Source organism: Schistocerca serialis, chromosome 1, assembly GCF_023864345.2.
Source record: "Schistocerca serialis cubense isolate TAMUIC-IGC-003099 chromosome 1, iqSchSeri2.2, whole genome shotgun sequence".
NCBI classification, from domain to species: Eukaryota; Metazoa; Arthropoda; class Insecta; order Orthoptera; family Acrididae; genus Schistocerca; species Schistocerca serialis.
Window position 1 is genome coordinate 361,327,615 of NC_064638.1, and position 13,326 is coordinate 361,340,940.

The following is a 13,326-nucleotide window of genomic DNA, read 5'->3' on the forward strand; positions in this document are numbered from 1 at the left end:
ATACGTATTATAAAAGGGATATACGTATGTGTGTATGCTTCACAGCTCCTCCCAAACCATGGGACTGATCTCGACCAAACTTGGTATATGATATTCCTTACTGTCAGGCAACAATCCCTGTGAGGGTAAGAACCACCTACCTATCATAGTTAAGGAAATATGACGTCATTAACACTGAGATGCTTGGAAAACCGCCACGTAGTACATGACATCTAAATTTATTACTTCTTTGCTACTAACTCTATTTGTAACACATTTTGCAGACATTATTCACATGTGCTGGCAAATGTACCTGGCTCTAAGCACTATGGGACTGAACATCTGAGGTCATCAGTCCCCTAGACTTAGAATTACTTAAACGTAACTAACCTAAGGAGATCACACACATCGATGGTCGAGCAGGATTCGAACCTGCGACCGTAGCAGCAGCGCGGTTCCGGACTGAAACGCGTAGAACAATTCCGCCACAGCGGCCGGCCCAAATGTATATATAAAATTATATGACTGTGTGTCAAGTAGATCAGGGGACATGACGCGCTTAAACACTGAGATTTGTGAGAAATTGCTCCATCATGCATGAATTTTAATACATTTATTCTTAACTACTAAGACACTCCTACAGTCGAGTCAATTTAAGGAAATCCCAGACACCTGGCAACGCTTTTGACAGCTTTCAAGTGCGAAGCGCAAACAGCTGTAGGCGGAAAACATCAACCGTCTATAGAACTATGAAGAGGCGTTGCTGTAGGAACGTTCACAAAATCACGTTGTAGACACTCGAAGCAGCTGCACCCAGCGTGCAGAGACTATGTTTCATGATTTGGATACTGTACTTATACATTTGCACAGCGTGCATGTAGAAAATCATACGTTAGCACAGTGTCGGTAGCAGAGATACTACATTGCAATGACTGCTCTGGAGTTTGTCCAGTTTCTCCGTAACGCTTTCGCACCTGATAAACGATCCTGTGATGGAACGTGTCGCTCTCCATTGGATCTACTGCACCTATTTTACGGTTGTTTCATAATTTCAAAAATGTTTTCATGAATACACGTAAATGAACTTTCATCAAGAATACACTACAAACACAGTTCATTTTTTGTTTTCGTTTCTAATAGAAAATTGGCAGAATGTATACCCTGGCAACACCGAGTATGTCAGATAGTTTAAAACAAGAATACCATGTTAATTTACACGTCGCAAGCCCGCCCCGCTGGCCGTGCGGTCTAACGCACGGCATTTCTGGCGGGAAGGAGCGCCGGTCCCCGGCACAAATCCGCCCGGCCGATTGATGTCGAGGTCAGGTGAACCGGCCAGTCTGTGGATGGTTTTTAGGTGGTTTTCCATCTGCCTCGGCGAATGCGGGCTGGTTCCCCTTATCCCGCCTCAGTTACACTATGTCGGCGATTGCTGCGCAAACAACTTCTCCACGCACGCGTACACCACCATTACTCTACCATGCAAACATAAGGGTTACACTCGTCTGGTGTGAGACGTTCCCTGGGGGGTCCACCGGGGGCCGAACCGCACAATAACCCTGGGTTCGGTATGGAGCGGCGGAGGGGTGAAGTGGACTGCGATAGTCGTCGTGGGGTTGTGGACCACTGCGGCTGCGGTTGGACGGAGCCTCTCCGTCGTTTCTACGTCCCCCGTTAACATACAATACAGTACAATACCCGTCGGAATTGATATTGTCGAAATAATTTGCCGGTGCTTCTCAGTCGTTAACGTTATGTATGTGGGAGTAGTTTGTGACACTAAAATGCATCCGCGGTGTATGTTCGTGTAGTAATTAACATTTTTATTTGCTGCATCAGCCGATTCAGTATTAATAACGCTGAAGAGCCAGAGGCTCTGATACACCTGCCTAACATCGTGTAGGGCCCCCGCGGGCACACAGAAGTGCCGCAACACGATGTAGCATGAACTTGACTACTGTGCTGGAGGGAATTGACAACATGAATGATGAAGGGCTGCCCATAAATCCGTAGAGTATGAGAGGGTGGGGATGCCTTCTGAACAGCACGTTGCAAGGCATCCCAGATATGCTAAATAATGTTCATGTCTGGCGAGTTTCGTGGCCATCGGAAGTGTTTAAACTCGGAAGAGTGTTCCTGGAGCCACTCTGTAGCAATTCTGACGTGTGGGGTGTTGTATTGTCCTACTGGAATTGTCCAAGTCCGTCGGAATGCACAATGGACATGAATGGATGCAGGTGATCAGACAGGACACTTACGATCGTGTCACCTGTCAGAATCGTATGTAGACGTATCAGGGGCCCCATATCACCTCAGCTGCGCACGCCAACGCCCGCCGGAGTGGCCGAGCGGTCCTAGGCGCTACAGTCTGGAACCGCGCGACCGCTACGGTCGCAGGTTCGAATCCTGCCTCGGGCATAGATGTGTGTGATGTCCTTAGGTTAGTTAGGTTTAAGTAGTTCTAAGTTCTAAGGGACTGATGACCACAGCAGTTAAGTCCCATAGTGCTCAGAGCCATTTATTTGCGCACGCCAAACACCATTACAGAGCCTGCACCAGCTTGAACAGCCCCTGCTGACATTCAAGATCCATGGATTCATGAGGTTGTCTCCATACCCGTACACGTCCATCCGCTCCATTCAGTTTGGAAGGAGACTGGTGTTAGGGGGCCTAGGCGAGGCGTAAAGCATTGTGTCGTGCTGTCACCAAGGGTACAGGAGTGTGCCTTCGGCTTCGAAAGCCCATGTCGATGATATTTCGTTGAATGGTTCGCACACTGACACTTGTTGATGGCCCAGCATTGAAGTGTGCAGCAATTTGCGGAAGGGTTGCACTCCTGTCACGTTGAACGATTCTCTTCAGTCGTCGTTGGTCCCTTTCTTGCAGAATCTTTTCCCGGTCGCAGCGATGTCGGAGATTTGATATTTTACCAGATTCCTGATATTCGCAGTACACTGGTGAAGTGGTCGTAGGGGAAAATCCCTACTTCATCGCTACCTCGGAGATGCTGTATGCCATCGCTCGTGCTCCGACTATAACACTACGTTCAAACTCACTACAGGTGGAAGCATAATCGCCCAAAAAAAATCTTTTAGTAAAGGAACCGTTAACCAACTATGGTCAGCTGAAACTAAACACACCAACCCAACAACGCAACATGTGTGAACCCCTGTATCACAGCAAACTGTCTCACACCGGCAAGTGCGCCCATACAGCGTACCAATCCCAAAAAAAAGAGAAACCGAACGCGTAACACAAACAAACGTCACATGCCTCTACACAACTAGCAGTCGATTTTATAATCAAGTTCAACTCTCCGATGACGTATTTGGCATGTTAGCAGGTGCGATGACGCTGCAGCTGGCTCAAGGGACCAGCTACAATGGTAACACCTCTCTACTAACTTTTCTAAACACTCGCGTATGAACCGTCCTACTGGCACAAATCCATCAACTGCCCAACTAGCGTTACTGTCGTAGGGTATTTCTTTTTTTTTCTTCACTACATTTTTCATGGCACTTTCTTCCCCTCTGCCCTTAAAACCGCTACCCTTCAATCGCTGTCTGTCAACTATCTCCTCGACGAGATCGTCGTATTAATGGGTGATTGCGATCAGACAACATCATAGTCCCGCATCCTGTGATTCCTCAATTAGAATATTAACCGTTTCGCAAGGCTGGTACCATACTAGTGAGGGCACGGAAGAGTCTCTCCTTGTTCAAATAAAAAATGGAGGGGAGTGTTGGGGGTGATGGGAATTGGAGACTGAGGCTCGAATACAGCAAGCAAGGTCAAATGGACGTAACCTGCAGTAGCTGTGGTGACGAAGCTTGCACAGAATAGATTACACTTGCACTTGAAGAACGTCTCGTTAATGAACTGCTCTCTGCATCAGCTAAATTGAAGGGTATGGGAAAAGACAATGGTAACCCTCAAATTTGAATTTTTCAAACCCTGATGTATGATAGGTGGCGTAACAAGTTCATCTTATTGATGACAGATGGAAGCACAATGTTGATTTGTTTCGGTGGGAAGCCACATATGCTGGTGAAAAACAATTGTAAACCACAAATTCAGAATGGAGGCAACAGCAGATTGCAGTGAGGGAAGTTGCGATACCTTTGTAATTTTAAGTGAATTGTGTGGTGATTCCAGTGATTCTGACTGTTTTGATTATGACACTAATGATCCAGATTTCAATTTAAACGGGGAGATGGATATTAATTCTGCTGCAAGTCAAGTAAGTTCTGTTTTCGACATCATGTTGTTATTTGATGGATACCATTATCTTTGTACTAGCTAGTTAGGCTACGTATTTTATTTCCATATTTAACTTTTTTACAAGATCTTGATACGAAGATTGTCAACACATCTTTTAATGCAACTACATTGTCCTCAGTAATTCATGGGACATCTACAAAAAGAAATATTCTCGTATTTGTAGGTTACCATTTTATTCATCTTGTCATTGATGAGGTTACTGTTTTATTGGTTAACAACATTTTTAAATATCACCCTATCCATACAAAAATATTGTTTTAAACAGAATGATGAGGATCGCAACAGAACTGAGCCTGGGACTAAAGATGTCACAGTGAAAACATCGAGAAAAAGAAAAAAGCTAGGGACCAAACAACAACACAACAAACTTTCAAGAAATAGTAGACTTAAATACACTACAAAAGAAGGCGAGAAATTTAGTTGGAGCTTCCTGCAAATGTTCTAAAAAGTGTTTTGAATCGATTGGGGAGAAGCTTATACAGAGCTTAAACAAGTAATTCTAGAACATTGGGGACTTCAATAGAGAAAATGCTTATTTGTTTGGTTCCATGCGGCTAGAACCCATAAAAGGAAGCTATACAAGCAATGAAATTAGCAGGCGTAACAACACTGTGTGATACAATGTTATAAAACATGACAGAAGCACTGATGTCTGTAAAGTTGCACTTTTAAGCAGCCATGCTTTGCAACACAACAGAGGTACAGTAGAAAACATACAATCCAAAATGCGAACAGGGGCTACTACTCCACCAGAAGGTAGAAGAGGCAAACACATGAATAGACTACATGCCTACTCAGAGGAAGACGTGCAATTAGTCAAAAAGCATATAGAAGGTATTCCAAAATACAAAGTCACTACAGTACAAAAGATAATGGTGAAAAATTCTGTGTGTCGATGGAATATTCCATACAAAGTTGCTATAACCATTATAAAGATGAATACTGTCCTGATATCAAAGTGAAGCCTATATCTTTTGATATGTATCATCGCATTTTCATTCAAGATTTCAATATTTCATTGAAATTGCCAAAATCATATACTTGCCCAACACGCGATTCATATGAAGGCAGTTTCTGATAAAGAAATCATCTAATAACTTTCGATCAACAACAGGCATTGTACACTCCTAAACTTTCTATAGGTCCAATGTTCTACAAGAGGAAACTGTGGACATATAACTTCAGCTTTCATTCCTGTAATTCGTCACCAGTCATTTCTTGGTTTGGGATGAAACAGTAGCATCAAGGGGTTCAGATGATATAGGCAGCTGCTTACTGAAGTATTTTGAAGATCACAGTATATGAGGGATTAAGTTGATTGCAATTTCAAACAACTGCTCTGGTCAAAACAAAAAGGAAGATTTGCCACTATTTACGACCACTTCCCACTTCCTGGACATTCCATGTTGCCAAACGATTAAGATTTTGCTGTTGTGAATGAGTATGTTCGCCGACATGTGGAGTTAGTTTGTGTCCCTCAAGACTTGGTGGACATCTTGAAGAAGTGTGGCCAAAAGCGACCATTTTATGTCCATGTTATGTCATCAGAAGATTTTGTATGCATCAGTGACACGAGATCTACATTTAGTCAAAAGAATATCTCAGTAGAAGGGCACAAGATGTTATTGCGAGATGCTGTACGGCTCCTCCTCGATGCAGATGACCCAGGAATCTTGTTCGTATCAAATACATTTCATGGGGAATACTGGCAGAAGCTCAGTTTACACAAACGAGGTCGCGCTACAACCTTAGAAGGAACCAGTCTTCAAAAGGAGTATTCCAGGTCAGTTCCGATTGACTGTAAGAAGAAACAAGACCTCTTATCTGCACTGAACTGGATACCACCTATTTATCACAAAATCTACAAAGCCATTAAAACTCAGGAGACATCTACAAGTGAGGATGAATAAGTAGATGCATCTGCACACGAAATGTGAGAATTTTCAACTGTTCTGTGTTTGTTGCAGGAAAACAATGGTATGCCTCATTATATGTTTGCCACAGATAGAAAATGATAGTTTTGGGCATTATTGACTCAAACTTTGTATTTTTTCCATTCTTTTGTGTGCTCAAGACGTAGTACAGTGACTACCAGTTGCATAAATAATAAAATATTAATAACTTACGTATAAAATATTTTTTAATCTTTTCCAATTGGATATCTCCATTCATAGCTAATGTTGGTTACCATTATATTTCCCCATACCCTTCAATTAATAGTTTAGACGTGGCTGTTTACAAATTCGTAGTTACAGAAGTTAAATTTTTGTGCATTGACAGCTACACCAATATTACAGTCCTTATTTCTAGAAGATAATGCGTCTTATAGCGAGAAATTACGTCGCAAAATCTTTGTACATAAAAACTAAGTTGTCAAATTCAGTATTAAGGAAATATCAGTAAATTTGTGCAAGTGCTAGTTTTACGTAACTTCGTTATTTTACGGAACTGTTACTTTAATGTAATCTAATGACAGCTATTATGATTTGCGTCGTGGCTGTGAAGTAACCTAATCTCCATTTCTGTGGCAGTAGTCATATCTATCGTAAAATCTACACGAGTCGATAATTAAGATCTAATAATCTGATTTTACTAGCCGTGTAGGCGCAATATTTCGTAAATAATTTTAATTCTTTCTCGCAAAAAAGGTAATTTATCGTGAATGATTTTCATTTTCTTTCTTCATTAAAATGACGGCACAACACTATTAAGCTACAGCAACGTAACACAGTTGCCACTAAATCGCATTAAAACATTTTATCAGATAATTCGCTTTAGAAGCACTTAGAATGTTACCTTTCTTTGAGCAAAGTTTTTTTTCTTCTTTTTTTCCTTTTTCTTTTCTTTTTTACTGTCATAATGGACAAATGTCCAAGCCGCTCCAGAATCTTCAGAAATGGCAGTCAATGTGAGGAATGTCAACGCTATCTTCACATGAGAACCTGTAATACAGTCTGCAAGAGGAATGGTGCCGGTCACGTCTGGAGATGCAGTGATTGTTACTACTGCTACACAATACTGGAGAAAGAGCAGCTTATCTTGAAACTTCGAACTGATTTGGCAGTGATGCAAGACGAGTTAGCAGTTTTTCGTGCTGCAGTCTGCAGTAGTAATGTCAGGTCGAGACCACAAGACTGGGTTACAGTCAAGGCCTCCAAATCCAAAAGAAGTCTAGCTGTCTCCACTAGCTTCAGTTTTTTGGGTACTGAGGAGAAAAGTATACAGACATTTCAAACAGCATCAAAGAAGTCTGACAGTAACGGTAAGTGATATAAGGTGTAGTGTAACACAAAAATCTGTAAGATGATCAAAAAGATCTTGTTGCTTGTTGCTGGGTGGTAGTCATGGGAGGGGAATGTCAGAACTGGTCCAAAGCTCTTTTGGAAATGATTACCAGGTAACTAATATTTTTATGCCTAGTGCAGGGCTCTGTGTTGTCACTTGTGATTCATGCTCATTGGGGCAAGATCTTGGAAAAGAAGATCGTGTAATAATCGTAAGAGGTTGCAACGGGACATCCTCCTCTAGCATTACTTTTCCTGGACAGTAGTTGTCGATACCAATATTATTTTTCGAATTTTGGACAGTTCAGTATTATCTCTGAGCCGTGGCGGCTGGCGCTAGGGTGTTATACTTGCATCGCTGATATCGATATTCGGCTGTCTTGCTATCTTTGACCGCTCCCCTCCGGCGGTTTTCCAGGTGAATGTGTGACGGGAGAGTCTCCGGTTGGCGTTCAATGAGCCATCTTGTGTTGAAAACAAGCTGGATGCATGCGCCTCACTGTGCTCGCCGCCCTTGTCTTTTGTCACACCAGGTGTACGGTGCTGATCATTGCCTTGATGTGCAAAATTGTGGTGGATTCATCGTCTCATGCTGAATGGCTTTCCAGCTCTTAATTTGCAAGCTCCAAGTTATGTATGACTTTTATTCTGTGTTTAACTAAGAAGATTATTGAAACTTATGGTGGCATGGGTAGCTGCCGGAGATGGTTCTGACCTTGGTTCCACAGAGGCTATTTTAAGGAGGCTGATGTTCCTCATTTCGTTTCTCATCATCTGTGGAGTGTGTGTCAATAGGACATATTGACCGCTTGGGAACTTGTTGCCATTGGGATTTGGTATGTTTATTTAATGTTGAAAGCACCTTAAGGCAACTGAAAATGATCTCTAAGTTTCCTGCTAATTTACAGGGAGACCAGCAATGTTTGAGTATTGCTCCATAAGAATTTGGGAGAATGCTTATTATATATTCCAATGTGGCCGTGATTTACCTTGTTTTCATTGCAATCTATTTGTGCTGCAGGCCATTTATAAAGTCTGCTCGTTTCCTGGTGTCGGTGCAGTTAGGGATTCTTGTCAGGACAGCTCATTGTGAGGCCAGACGGACTATATACAAATATATACCGCCTGCTAATGAGCCTGGGCACAAGCTGTAGGGAGTGAACGCTCTTATTGCCTGCCGGCTGTGGCATTATTGCTTCCATATACTGCTGTGGGCCTTAACGCTGTTCTCTAAAGTTAAGTGAGGCCACTTTGTCAATATTAGCATTTCTGTAAGTTATTTTCCTGGTTGCGTTATTACTAACCATTCTTATTTAACACTCATGTTAATCAATTGTATATCTTTAATGAATGTGCAACTTATTGTTTTTCCTGTGTGCCAGTTTTGAGACCTTGGTTGGCCCACTTTGCATTTTCAGTACAAGCATGTTTCACTGTGGACCTTTAAGTGGGCAGTTCTGTTTTATTAAGCTTTAAGATCTTTGTTTTTTTTTTTAATGAAGTTGTGGTATTATGTGACTGTGTAACTTTGGGTTGAAAGTGTATAGTGTTAGTAGTCTTTTGAGATATGGTTAAACAAGAACGGTTGTTTATGATTGATTATTCACTGTGCCTACTATCAATGATTTTGGTTGCGGGTACAAAATATGATTCTTATTCATGTTTCTATAATTCAATTAAAGTGAAGATTTATATATTGCATCAGTAAGAGGGCAAATGTCCAAACTGAAGTTTATAATAAAGTCTCTTTTGAGTCAAATTAAAATTGTAAAACAGTCACAAGCTTGCCTATCACCAGTCATCCCGGACTTCCTATTTCCTTTAAATAACTGTGGTGAGATTGTAATTTTTAGTTTCTAAGGAATTTAGTGGTACCACGGTTCAATTTCAGTTGCTTTTCTGAAAACTTTCATATAAATTTATACACAGTATGTTATATTTAAAGTTAAAATTTATGAAAGGGAATTACTTTGTAAAAAATTTTAGTTTAAATGTTATAATCGATAAGTACTAGTTCTAAATGTACAGATAAAGTTATTTTTTAGAAACATTTGAAATTACGAATTACTTACACATTTATAATTTCTGTTATTAATTATGCAATCCTGTTGTGTTTACTATGTTTATTCCTGGATTCATTTATGACATAATAATAGAAAATAATAATGTAATGTAAACTAGTAAGAATTCATTCATTAAGAAAAATTGTAAAACCTTTGGAATATTATTATTTTTGCAAAGTGAGAGAGTTGTAAGCTTGCCTCTGATATGACCAGACGAATTTTTGTGTAATACATGTGAACAATGTAATTTCGGCTTTGTTAATGTGAAGAGTCAAAATACTGTATGATATACTAAAATATGAGAAAATCAGTGAAAAATGTATTTATGTAAAAAATTCTGCAACAAAAATCTTGCAATTTATTTAGTTCAAACCAACTGTGTGGATGTGATGTTAGATTTTCAGCTTCAAGAATCAGATCTCTAGACGAGAAGAACTGGAGCCATCATTACATGACAAGCTAAGTAAACTTGAAAGTTTATTGTAATCTTCACTCCTCTCAAATCTTCATAAAAGGCTTTGCTTGTTAAATACTTGGACTGGGCATTGTTTAATAGGAGAAGCAAGGAGGGGGAGATTACAAGGTGTATGTAACAGTTTGGACTGCAACCTCAATTGAGGATGACGTCAGGAACATTGCTGAGGATGCTTCTGTCATTCTTTGATAATAAGCCCTTGACGAAACGTTCTGTAGATCATGCAAGAGGAGTCAGAACACCCCATCTTGCCAATGTTAAATTTGCCAATTTTCTGTATCTTTTTTCTCTGGAACTGTTATACCTAAGAAATTTGAAATTTGGACAGCTGTCTTCATCATGCCTTGTTGGCTCACTGAACAAGAATCAGTGTTCCTTTTTGTGGGTGTAATATTTATGAACTTTTTAATCTTAAGGCATTTCTAATTGAGGAAAATTTCATATCAATCTCCTGCTTCAGAGAAAAAGCCAGTTCTTGTCACGATTCTAGTTCATTGGAAACTTCTAGCTATTTTATAGCATTTTTGAAAATCTGAATGTAATTGGTTTTGTGATTTATGAGATAAAGGTATAACATGGAAAATTTCAAGTACTAGAAAATGCGATTAAAGTAATTTGTTATGGAAATTCACAAATATCTCTTATTTTATTATCAAAAGCGTCCAATAAAGTAATCATGGTCATTTTCTGGTTCATCTTCATAGAAGATTCCTTCTTCTTGCTGCCATTGCTTTCTTTGTATTAAATTCAGCCAGCCATTGTAGCAGACCGGTTCTAGGCACTTCTGTCTGGATCCATGCTGCTGCTATGGTCGCAGGTTCCAATCCTGCCTCAGGCATGGATGTGTGTGATGTCCTTAGGTTAGTTAGGTTTAAGTAGTTCTAGGTCTAGGGGACTGATGACCTCTGATGTTAAGTCCCATAGTGCTCAGAGCCATATTAAATTCAGCTGCACACTGAGTCTTGCTTACTCTCACTTTTCTGAGAAACTGAAGATCTTTGACTGTATTAACATTAGGAACAATGTCAACCTTACCCATGCCCTTTAATCTACCCAGATGATCATTATAAATGAAATAATGTCATTGATTCCCCTTTTCAGTTTTTATCCCAACAAATACATCCTTAGGCACACAAGTTAACAAATTACGAGGCTGTTGGACGTCTCATTTTGATTCTGGGCACAACCATGAAGGAATTTTCTGAGATAATCAGGATACTCCAAGTCTTTATTACTTGTATAATAGCAAATGGGACGAGAGTTGTATGGTGATAAAAACCTCCAACAGGCTATTATAGGGTTGTGCTGATGAAAGTAGCCCGTGTAAGTAAAAAGGAAATGCAGTGAAATTACAGAAGCGAAGACCTGTAATGGAGTTACCATTTATTAACAGTGTAAAATAAAGTGAAAAACATGTTTATATAAGATGTTGAAAGTGACTCCCTGCAACATTAACACACAGTTGTGCACATGTGAGCATATTCAGATACACCTGGAGTAACGTTTCGATGGCAGTAACTACACGGCTGATACTGTCTTTCAGCTCGTTTATTGTGTGTTGATTTGTTTCACAGGCTTTCCCCTTGTCTCCACAGGAAAAAATCATATGTTGTCAGCGAACGTGGTGGCCACAAACGTTTGCTGACAGTTAGTTCCTCAGTGAAGGCATAATTGACTCATTCCAGGGATACCTTAGACATGTGCCACGCTGCCCTATCTTGCCGGAAGATGCAGTTTTGTTCTCCATATTCAGGGAGTTGAGCACAAAATGTATCAAAAATTTCCATACATACATTCATGTTGAGGGTAGTGTCAAGAAATATCGGTCCAGCGATGAGCATTCCTGTTACATCGCACCAAGCACCGATTTTTTCGTCGTGGAGTGGTTGCTGATACCAGTGTCAGGTTTCTCTGTTGCCCAGCACCTCATGTTCTGTGAATTCACATGACCAGACAGATGAAGCCATGCCTCACTACTCATGATATAATGGAAAGGGTCTAACAAAACATAGTTGATGTTATTCAACGGCCACATGCGATAATCTACAACAATTACGAGTGTCCTCCTCCCATAATTGTTGCACATGGCTTCAGATTAAGACTTTTCAATATCCGCTGGCAACTCCTCCAACTTACATGCGCCTGTTGGGCCAATTTACATGTAAACTTCTTTGGGTTCTGAATGATTCTTCGGCGAATGTCTGCAGTAGCTTCTGGTGTGTGAATTGAAGGAATTCTTTGTCATATCACTCCTTACACAGTTCCTTAGCTGCGGCAATTTTAATACAGACTCTGTATTGCTCTCTTTGCTAGTAGTCCTCTATCCAGATACTTGAAACCGAAAACTTTGCAAGTTTTCTTAATAGAACCTGTTTTCACGTATGCTTCCACCATTTCAATTCTTTCATCTATAGAGAAAGTCATTTTGCAGACCGCAAAGAGAAACGTCTAAATGTCTAAATTCACTAATGAAATAAACTGAAATGCTGATAGGAGAATGTTAACAAACGGTTATTGCATAAAACTTTCAACTGCTGTAGCTGTTTACTATATTTCAGAAGTCGAAATACAGCATTCGCATTCAAAGACTACTTTTAACTGAGCCACCCTTTATTATGGTGTCATGTTTATACATCTGGGAACAATAGGAAACTCCAGCAGAACCACTTACACGAAAAGTGTTTGTAAATCGATACCTGGGAAACTTACTCTATTAAACAACTCTTCACTCATAGGCATCACAGAAACCATGTAACTCAGCTCAGTGTGTCGTCATGAGTGCCCCAGGGAAGTGTGATAGGACCACTGTTATTTTCTACATATATTAATGACCTGACGGTCAGGGCACACAGAAATCTAGCGATGTTTGCTAATGATTCTATGGTGTACAGGAAGGTGTATTGACTGTAGGAGGGTACAAAATGACTTAGACAAAATATCTAGTTGGTGTGATGAATCGCAGCTGGCTCTAAATGTATAAAAACGTAAGTTAATGCAGATGAGTAGGAAAAACAAACTTATAATGTTCGAATACAGCATTAGTAGTGTGTTGTTTGACAAAGTTACATCAATTTAATATCTATCTGTAATGTTGCAAAGCGATATGAAATGGAATAAGCATGTAAAGGTTGTAGTAGTGGATTCAAATGACAGAAATCGGTTTATTCAAAGAATTTTAGGCATGTGTGGATTCCTCTGGAAGGAGACCACATATAGGACACTAGTGTGCCTTATTCTTGAGTAT